Here is an 11,090-nt window from a genome sequence, read left to right as displayed (position 1 = left end):
TTAAGCATGTTTCTTAGCCTTTTATGGATACAGCACCCCTCAGAAATAATCAATAGATTGCGGCACCCCTACAAGATTTTTCCATAGGTAATTCACTAAACTAACATTAAAGGTAATTCACTAATCTAGGATTAAAAGCATGAGAACAATATTAACGATAAAATGACAAGTTATGTGTAGCAGTATGGCAGAATGCTGACGACTTGGCGACTATGTCGGCCGAAGAATCAGCCAGAAAACCAAACAAATTGGTGCAAAAAAAAATTCAAGTAAAGAAAAATAATTTAAAAAAAAATTTTTTTTTTTCTTTTTTTTTCGAAATTTTTTTTCTTTACTTGAATTTTTTTTTCAACATCCAATTTTCAAAATACCTTGTGGTTGTTTCCACACATATTAAATCACATATATTTTTGAAAAGCGGAAATATGCAATAAGTAATAACATTACACAAACTACAATTGGCAGAAATTAATTTTGTTGTGTCATTTTGAAAACAGTTAAGGTAGTGTGAAGCACAGTGTTTAGTGAGAAAAAGCCAGTGTAAGGCATATAGACTGTTTATTATTTTAAAAAGTACACACTTTTGATCATACAATTGTTACGTGTTGGCAGTTTTACTTTGAATTGGCAAGTACTTCTATATTGAATTGATTTCCTGTATATTGAGTTGAATTCCCCATTTCGGTTAAATGTACAGGTATAACATTCGCATCGGCATATTAAGGATGTACCAGGCTATGCTTCTCCCCCTAGAGCCTAAAGTATATTTTTGGTTGTTTAATTATGCAAATGCAAAAATTTTTTTCGCGCATTGCGCGAACTTTAGCGTGCTTTTGCTATGTTTATGTGTCTTTGTTTTCAACAAATCTATCCCAAAGGTAATATGCATTCTATAGGGCATGTTGCAATGTGACTGTGACAATTTATTTTACATTTTATTATAAATATCATTATTTTGAGCAATATAAATTGGAAATTTAGCCAAAGAATATTTTTTTGTGCTTTTCAATCTGGTTTTGAGCAGCACGTTTTCACACAAGTTTGCCTGAAAACAGTTTATCTATGTAACACTTTTAAAGCAAGAAAAGCAGACATGTACGTACACCCCCAGGCCCCAGGTTGTACCTTCACATGTCCCTTATGTATTTGTTAATGACTTAATGTCACAAAATTTTTTGCGCCTTCGGCGCTACGTTTTGTTGTCTAATTCTATTATTAATAGCCTTGTTTATCGCAAAAAAACATGGCAAGTAGGGATGCTCAAAGTAGAATATGGAATCCTTGGATTCGAATCCAATTCTGCCGTTTATTTCGGGTAATTGGAACCAATATAATTTAATGTTTTACCGCCGATTGTTGCGCCTAATTGCACAAACGCGTGTGGTAAGTTGGCCTGTCGCCGCGGCGGCCAATTTATAGTGCTTGCTTTAAATGTAACCTCATAGTGCAGTGTCAGCGTTTTTTCGGGCGACCAATTACCGCGTCTCGCGATAACGTTCGTCTAATAATTAAGTGTCAATCAAGCGTTATTGGGCGAGCGACCAACGTGTAATGTCCGGTGTGGAGTTCGCAATTGCCCTAAATGCGTTAAGTTGCAAAAGTACCATAGCGTTGCAAAACGTGCTGACCGTCCACAAAATGCGCTATGGGGTTACTTAAGGTAAACTTTAGGTTAATATTCAGGGAAGTTATGCAATTATGCACAACGTAATTGTCAAGAATTCGTTATGTCAATAATAACTTTGTATTCTTTGCAGTACATCATTTGACTGCATAACAGATCATGTTAGTCAAAAAAGAAGCACTAAGACTTAACAATGCTTTCAAAATCAGGACCGAATTGCTTAAGACTTCTGTGTGCAGTGTTGCATTTTCTCACTATTGGCAAAAATATAAGTTTTGGACACAACCTGGACAGTTGACATACTACAGTTTACAGAACGACTTCAGATGACAGTTGTTAAGAATGTTAAACATATGAGAGAGTTTTTTTATTATAATGTACACATGTTAGAAAATTGTTTGGGCGATTTATTGCTGTGATTGTGCGCCCTGTACGGTAGATTAAGATTAATCCCTTCCCCAAACAAAATCGAGGTTAAATAATTTAATAAAAATATACTAGGATTCGCTATTCTGGATTCGTTATTCTAGATTCGAAACCTATTATTCTAGAATACCTTGGGATTCTACTTTGAACATCCCTAATGGCAAGGTTCATAAATTCCTTTGGCAAACACATCATTTAAGTTTAAGGGCGCGACCAATAACCAAAGAATTTTCGCCAAAAATGCTTGTCACCAGAAGGCTGGCAAGATTCTGCCAGCTTGATGTGTAGTTACTTGTTAGTTATTATTTTTATTATCAGTAGGAACGGTAGGGCAGATTTTAAACAAGTTTTAAAAAAAGTTATGTATATATAATATATATATTTGATTAGTTTTAGCAAGCCTTTACAAAAAAACATGACACACAACACAAAAAGTTTGAGATGGCATTAATAACACTTGACTCACCCTAACCCAAACGCTAACCCGAACCATAACCCAAATAATGTGCGTTAATGTAATAATTATTTGAATGCTGGTGAAAAAGCCCAAACTCAGGTCGGCATAAGATAGTTTCTCGTCTATGGTACCATAGGATTGTTACGTCACAAATTGAGGTATTGAAGCCTAAAGCGTTTATGTAAATATTAATTCAATGCACATTATTTGGGTTAGGGTGCTGGTAAGCGTTTGGGTTTAGGTAGGTCAAATATTATTAAACTTAATCTTTTGAAGCACATTGTTAAGTCAAATTAGTGCATTGTCCGAGACCTCAAAGTCTAAAAGTCGGACTTTTTGATCCTTTGGATGCACTAATTGTCGTAGATCTTTTTGCTTAGAAATGCACTAATTTCTAACGGATCGGGTGGGTTAGCAATAATTTCTAGAGTTTTCTTTAATAAGCCAACCTAACAATTTACAATCCCGATTACGACTTGCTATTATATTAAATTGAAAAACAATCGACACCCCGCCAGTTGTAGAATGTTTAATCCGTATCATCAGTGCACAACATTTTAGCCATTGGCGGTCGCATTAGCAGTATTTATTCTTCTCACGGCCGCCAGTAGGGATTTAATATACTAACTAACGAATCGGAGCCGATGGCAAGTGGTTGCATCGGTCCTTGTCCGTATTACTAGAATAGTAGACCTATCAATGATTCAGTGCCCGATTCATAATTCCCAACGTCCAATTTTTGTCATCTCAAGCATCGTGTTTTCGAACGATATGGTTTGCATTTGCAACTAAAATAAAGTTAATCGGGCGAAAAGGTGTCTTCAATGATCTTCATTGTTTGTGTCTTCACTGATCTCTATAAACCTGGATAGCGCAGCGCGTGGTAGAAAATTTCTAAGTGGTAAAAATGTGTTGTGATTGCGACTGATGCAAAAAAACACACAAACTCGTTGCCTAATGATGTAATATCAGGAGTTTACTTTTAAAAACAACTGTATGTTTTTCCCTCACTTTTATCTTGGAGGGAGGAGATTTAAGTTAAAAACTTTAAAGCATTTTTCGGGTCTAGTCAAACAGTGCTTCGCAACCTTTTGTGGGGCGCAGCCACAATGAAATAATGTTTATTGCCAATAAACAAACGATGGCAATAAAAGATACATACAATAAATTACCTCCGTGTACGGTACGTAGCGATCTGACCCCAGCTAAGTGAACAGTGGAACTGCTATTTTTGGTATAAAATGAAATCACTTATATACAGCATTCCAGCTGGCGGTAATTAAATATCGTGACAACGTGCTTCAACACGAATAATGAGAAACACGAAATTTTGGATAATTGACCAAACGCTTCCAGCAATCTGCTGACAGTTTGTATAACACGCACAGGCAGGCGTTGGTTGACGTCACACCGGCCAGCCTGCTTCATTTGAATAGCCGGGTTTCGACTCGGTAACAATATGGAGCAAGATGCTACACTTTTTTCACTTGCGGCACACAACAGAGCTAAAAAAAAAAAAAAAAAAAAATCGGCGGCACACCCACGAAATATATGACGATCGACAATAAAGACCGTTAGCAATATTCCATGCTGCCCTGGGGAAATGAGCGATGTATGATTAAACGCGCCGGCGGCGCCGAAATTTTGACGTTTCACACTCTTTTATCTTCTGTTTTTACGGTCTTATATCCTAAGACGGTCAAAGGGACTCCAGCCGTAAGACAGAAATTAGAACAACATCAACGCCTAAATAAAACACAGTTCGAAAAAGACCAAACTGGACTATAGGCTATGCCTACTAGTCGATATAATGTATAGACCTACCTACTAGTCGTATATAATGTATATCTACTAGTCGTAATAATCTTTAAATCGATGTAGGCTAAGTCCTAAACCCGTCAGAATATGACTTAAATTGGTAGAATAGAGAATACTCAACATTTTACCTAATCTTAAACCTCGCCCCTAAATTCATCACTAACTTTTCCAATAATTCCAACCCTAAGTTAATTTTTAACCCCACCCATTAGGCTACCCACCAGCCACCACTAACCCCAAACAGGGGAAAACAACCCAATGCGAAAATAGCGGCTCTCCAACGGCGCCCCAAACGCCGTTCCAACGAGAGCATCCAAACGTCGACACCAAAAGAATCCAGACTGATGACCCCCGATCATCCCATAGCCTCTCACATTTTAGGCACTACTTTGTCCATCTATTCTATAGGCTTTATTCCCATAAACTTTTCTGTAGTCTGATCGGTGGAGGCGCAACAACGAAAGAAACGGCGTTCCATCTCATGAGTCTCGAATAGTCTGCTTTAAAGCGTTTTTGACTAACCGGTTGAGATTCAGCCTTTCCTATCGCTACAGAATGCCGTAGAGAGGTATGTAGGTGTGCATAAATTTCATGAGTCTGCACTCCTAGGAGCCTTCGATTGGAGGACAACAAACCTAAAATATTGTGACGTAATCATTTTAGCCCTCTGTAGCTATCGACTCCCATCTAACAATAGAAAAACTTCAATACAGAATTCGATCATATTGGCTTGCTTTGTTCAGCTCGCGAAGCGACTTTGTGAGCAGTGGCTCGTCTTAGAAATTCATTGGCAAAAGTACCATACAAGAGAATGATTATTGCTTTTTAAACATGTTAGCTGGCCAAAATTTAATAACATGGCCGTACGCATTATCTACGTAAATTCTATTTATCAAATATATGTTTCGATCATCCCTTAAATACCTCGCCTTATTTGATCCCCTTTCGCATCTAAGCCATAAGTTAAGCGGTGAAATTTTAGGCCCATATCTTTTTTTTCTTGCGGAAACAAGTTACGGAAACTATAGAACATCCATTGAATAAACCACGAGCCAAATTGAAATAAATAATATTTGAAAAAAATAAGGCTATAGCCTTAGGCCCTGGAAAAATTCGGCCCTCAATTTTTTAAGGTTACATTTTTGTAAGGCTGATAGTGATACAGATCCAGTACCTTTACAGTACAGTTTTTGCTTAAAAACGAATGACCGAGTCGAGTCAATATGTGCCTTGTTTGTGAATAGATAAATAAATCGTTTCATTTATGCTACAAACGAAGAACTATCTACGTTCTGTGCTATCACTTTTAAAGCCAATGACATAATAAAGCCAAATACGCAGATTACTGCCCAGTACAGAACATGATCAAAATCGTCTGAATAAGACCTGCTTTTTTACGCCTAATCGTATGCTTGCGAGTGGCAAAATTGGATAAAGGCCTGTCGCTGTGACGAAACAATTAATGTGCTTCTTTATATATGTAGCTTTGTGGTGCGGCGTCAGCGTTTTTTCGGGCAGCCAATTACTTGACGATAACCTTCGCCTAGTTAAGGAGATTTCCCTTAAAGAGCAAAAGAACACTCCACCGGAAAACGCGCAAGGTATGCTACGGGGTTACTCAAGGTCAACTTTTAGGCCAATATTCAGCTAGGCTTTGCATAACGCATTTGGCAAATATTAGCCACGCATTATCAGAATTAAAATCTAGGAATTGGCGAATGTAGTGACAAAACAGAGTCGAATACACAAAATACCTCGACGGAGTCCAAAAACAAGCTTTACAATGACCAAATAAGTTAGTTTAATTCAAAATGACTAATTGGTTCAATAATTAGAATGTAGGTGCATTTATTAACTTTTCTCTTAATTCTTACATTTGGACTTAAATGCTGTGGTGTGTTAAAGGGTGAATAACACTTCACGTTGCGATCTCTAAGTCCTATTTTACGACGCAAATAAAACCTGCAGGTGCAAAAACGTCAAACGTGGCCCACTGGTCCCTCATCTCCCCTACACTATGAGTCTATGCCAGTTAATTACATTAATTTCATGATTTTATTTATGTTTGTGTTATTTTGCAGTAAATAATTTCAACTTTGTAGCTTCGTTTGCAAAATTAGGCCCTTCCCTGGTAAATAGCCTTTGGCCTACCAGTACCCTTAATCCGGCCCTGGTAACAACGTAAGGTACAATAGTGATCAAGAGCCCACAGTATGATGAATTGTTTCATTTACAAACTTTCGAATTTATGTAAATAAGTAAATATGCTGTTGCTACCAGGCATAGTATATTTAAAACAGGTTCCTCTGGCAATATATATATATATATTGCCAGAGGAACCTGTTTTAAATATTATATATATAAGATAATAGATGATGGAATACTTAAGCCTTAACGCAGTGCTTCTCAACCTATGGGTCGCGACCCAAAATTGGGTCGCTGTTTGGTTTGGTTGGGTCGCCGACCGCAGTAATTCACATGTTTTACTAACTGGTTGGTTCTGAGAAAGATTTTTCAATTTGGAAAATTTAGGAAGCAATACAAATAATGTCTTATAATTAGGAAGAATATTTTTTAACCTAAACATTACAAATTTTGACCTGAAAAATTGAAATTTTGACCTAAAAATAATTTTTTTTGACAAAATTTTGACCTATAAGAAATACATTAATTTAAACAACATATTGTTGTTTGAAGTACTGCATTAGTGCCTTGAAGTCATCAACCACTCGTTTATGCTGTTTTACTGACTACCACTGTAACAAAATTCACTCATTTTTTCGGGTTTGTGCAATACCTTTGGAAATGGTAGTTGATATTTTTGTCATTTCAATAAAAAAAGTATAAAAATACCCAAGAAAACAAGACGCTGGTTAATTTAGAAAATGTTGTGCAAACAGTTGAAATACAAGGTATTAAAATGTAAAAATATCGAAATACTGTTCAATACATTGGTTCAAATCAGAGATACGCACTTCTATAAAGCAAAAACGAAGTTCGAGCTCAACTTAGTGCGATAAACTATAGGTCTTGGTGGTTATTTCTACCGGCTCGCGTATACCGTATATTACTATAGTGAAGTTAACGTTACAATGTCGTTGCATATAATTCAAAACTAATTTGTTATGATAAAATGTAACCTGAACGACAATTATAAAAATCTGACCATAGGTTTTTTAATTTTGTAAGCAATGTATGTGCATTTTTATTCGACTTAAAAGAATTTTGACCAATTTTGACCATAAGTGTAAATTTCGACAAAATTTTTGACTTTTAAGTTAAAAAATAATCGCCCTATACTTACAATAATTAATAAAATTCGAAATTCTCTATGCTAATGCCTATTTTATCTTCGCTTACAAGAAGCGAGTTTTTATTTAGCTTACAACAAAAAACAATTGGGTCGCCCAAGTTTGTCGTCATACTTGAGCTTAATATTTGGGTCTTTGCGAAAAAAGTTTGAGAAGCACTGCCTTAACGGATCGAGATTACTTTTCTTGCCTTCTAGTTTAAGTGGCCAAAAAATAGTATGGGGCATGGCCTTACTTTTTCTGCATACGTTTCCGATTACAATGTACTGTTACAAGAGACTATCTTGAAGCTGAGGTAAATGGTATCGTTTATCGAGGCAGGGTTGGAAAGATTAATTTTAAACAAATAAAAAAATAGCAGTTTTTGGGTTAGATGCAAACGTAATTCTTTCCAACTAGAAACTAAAATATACGAAATCCGTACTTATAGTATATCGGATAATGAACATCTGTAAGGATAAAATTTGAGTTACCAACACTTTGTTGTTTTTTTAAAGCGAATTTAACAACTGAGTTTGTTAACTAATACCAAAATTTCCGTATTAGTCACCATCAGTACCGGAATTTGTTGAGAAATGCAAGTTCGGCACATGGTATAATTCAGATATGCATATTGGGATACACTGCTTGATAAAAGAAAACAATTTATAGAAAATCATTTGAAATTTGGTATTAACCAATTAACGTTGATTGTTTATTTCTTGCTGTATTTTTTTTTTGTAAAATCTAACCAACACGATTTGATTCCTATAAGAAAAAAGTATTATTTGTAAACTACAGGTGTTAATATAATGAATAAAAATTCACCTGACTTGCTCGAATACTATTTATAATGAACAGATTTGAAATTTAAAGAAATTGAATTTTTGCACTTTTCGAGTTCAAAAAACTATACTTTTAAAGTCTATAAAAAAATTGTTAAAATATCAACAAATGTATTTCGGTAAATACAAACGCAAACGTGCTAAATACATGTTTATTCAAAATACAGTTTTACAGTGTTATTTAAAAGCATGTTTAATTTGTTTTACAAATATTGTAAATTCTCGGGTGGAATAGGCATATAGTTGAAGATCACTGGTGTCGGTGATTGGTAGATGTTCTGCACAAAAATGTAAATAATTTGGTTAAACATTATTAAATCAATTTTTGTGCTCCTGAAGCTTAAAGGCATTCAGTGGTAATATTAGGCCAGCATAAACAATAGTTGTTATTTTTTTTCTTAAAAACAGTTTGCTATAATACAATCATATAATGTTGACTATATAATTGACTTTGCTATCAAATAAAACTTATTTATGAGTGAGAAAAGAATTCATTCAAGAATGATCTGTTCATTCAAAGATCGAATAGAAAGGCCACTAATATCAGTTAGGGTGCTAAACAATATGGCGATATAATTAACTTACTAATTTCTAACAATACATATAGTGAGCTCGGGACGTCAAACTTACATTATATATACCGGCTGATACTGGCTCACTTCTTCTAAAGAAAGTTGTTCCATTTACAACACTGCTAAATATTTGCGTCCGCGTGTCAAAATCTGAAGAACAAGTATTTTTTCCAATTTGTTAGGAAAATAAGTAATTACTTTAGTTTGTTGAGTCAATGATTTTCAATTTTTTTCTTATGGCCTCAAAAGACGCACTGTTTAAGAATCACTGTTATTGGTTGGATTTTAGAAATATAACAAAAAAGTCTATAGAATAAACAATAAGACAGCGATCCGCAAATAGAGCGTGGCGGCCCTTTATTCAGGATCCCAAAAATTTTAGTCTTTTTAATTAGCGGCGTACAATTAGCAATTAATTCTCTAGCAAATTAAAGTTGATTTTTTGCTTAACGTACAAATCCTTTAAATCTTTACAATATGGATTAAGCTTAAATAGTTCCATGAAAATTGCAATTTATGAAAACGTAAACTATACTTATATCAAGGTAATGTAATTGTTTACAAATTTAGTAAATAAATACACGCGCTATTGTATTACGCTTCGCCGCAAATATGTAGGATAAAACTCCCACCCAAACACGTTTTGCCCATATAAAGTATCTTGTGCATTTTTTGTGTGTGGTCAATGAGTCGTTTATCTTCATAAATAAAAAGTTTGGCTGACTAAAACGAAATACACGCATTTTTGTTAGCGCTTTGCGAGTTTTACAAGATTTCACACTACACAAACCAGATTTCTTTAAGTTGCTTGTCGTTTTTTTTTGCGTTTTGACGCAATTCTGTAACAACATGTTCTAAAATTTCTATCGCAATCCTGGTTAAGCTACTTATATGCTTACAGTTAAGTTTGCTTTCAAAAAAAAAAAGTCGCGCGAGTGCCGCTAATTATTTAATTATTATAGGAAGCTCAGGGTCGGATTTTTGCGAGGGTTGATGCTGCACCCCGATAGTGCTGGTAACATCGATATAATTAATAGTAGTTTTTTAGCCGTTAAATACAGATTATTCATTTAAATTGAGAAACAGTAAGTTTTTGTTTTGTCGTCTAAGGAGTTTAGATTCGACACAAACAAACAGAAAATCTATTCCATTAAATTATTCGGATCGCGAGACTTTTGGGTAGTTATTGTTAGTTGCGCAAAAACGGTATTTGCGGACCCCAGTGCTTAAGGTAGAAATTTCACAAACAAACAGAAAATCCATTAAATTCAATTAAATTATTAGGATCGCATATTTTGTGGTCAGTTATTTTGGGTGGCGCCAAAACGTATTTGGGGAACCCAGTGCTTAAGGTAGAAATTTATTAGTAACAAGCTAAATCAGGGATTCTCAAAGTTTCTCTGATTATAGTTGCAATAATTTCAAAAATTTAGTACAGTTAAAAGTCCCTGCCATAGATGTTCTTCAGTTATATTAAACTAATTGTTCCGGTACTTTAGGCTTCTTAGTTTAAAAGTATTTAAATACAATACCAATTGTTTACTAACTTAAGCGTTTTACTTACTTTTTTACATTTTGCATTTTTCTCCAAAAATCAAACTTTCGGACAGCGGACAGTCTATTTAAGCATGCTTCTTTGTTAGGGTGTACCACTTAAAACTATTTTCTTATTGTGATTTAATCCTATCAAACACTCAACTGTATTGCATGCAGCTTCCAGGTGCTTGTCTACACAGAAGGCAGTTTGGATCGGGAACAGCTGGAACGTGTTGCCAGTCAGACTGCTGTAATTGGTGCTGCATTGTCAACAGTTGCGGTTGAGCTGAGACTGCTTCCGTAGCTAAATTTCTTCGTGGACGGTACCAAGCTGGGTTGATTACCAATTGATTGCCTCGCAATTTGACGGCGAAAATGGCCTGTTGATAATAAACAAAATCGTATGAGAAAAAAGATTGTTAGTTTTTTATAGTTTTGTTTTTTTTATTTTAGATAAGCAAATAACTATTGTCATTACCTTATAAATACAATCGGGATGTTACTCGAAATTCTACAATATTT

The 11,090-nt window shown here is 35.0% G+C and overlaps 1 long non-coding RNA gene across 1 annotated transcript; it reads right to left on the bottom strand.

Moving 5' to 3' along the window:
* Positions 1–8,610: 8,610 nt before the first annotated feature.
* Positions 8,611–10,753, bottom strand: LOC146168386 (uncharacterized). Its single transcript, XR_014501322.1, has 3 exons — positions 10,597–10,753; positions 9,091–9,182; positions 8,611–8,738 (listed from the first exon to the last, which is right to left on the bottom strand). It is a non-coding gene; the product is annotated as an uncharacterized LOC146168386 (long non-coding RNA).
* Between the last annotated feature and the right edge of the window lie 337 nt (positions 10,754–11,090).

This window comes from Ascidiella aspersa, chromosome 1, assembly GCF_963924565.1.
Source record: "Ascidiella aspersa chromosome 1, kaAscAspe10.2, whole genome shotgun sequence".
In the NCBI taxonomy this organism is placed as follows: Eukaryota; Metazoa; Chordata; class Ascidiacea; order Phlebobranchia; family Ascidiidae; genus Ascidiella; species Ascidiella aspersa.
Note: the sequence above shows the minus strand (reverse complement) of the source record. Positions and strands in the feature narration are given on the sequence as shown.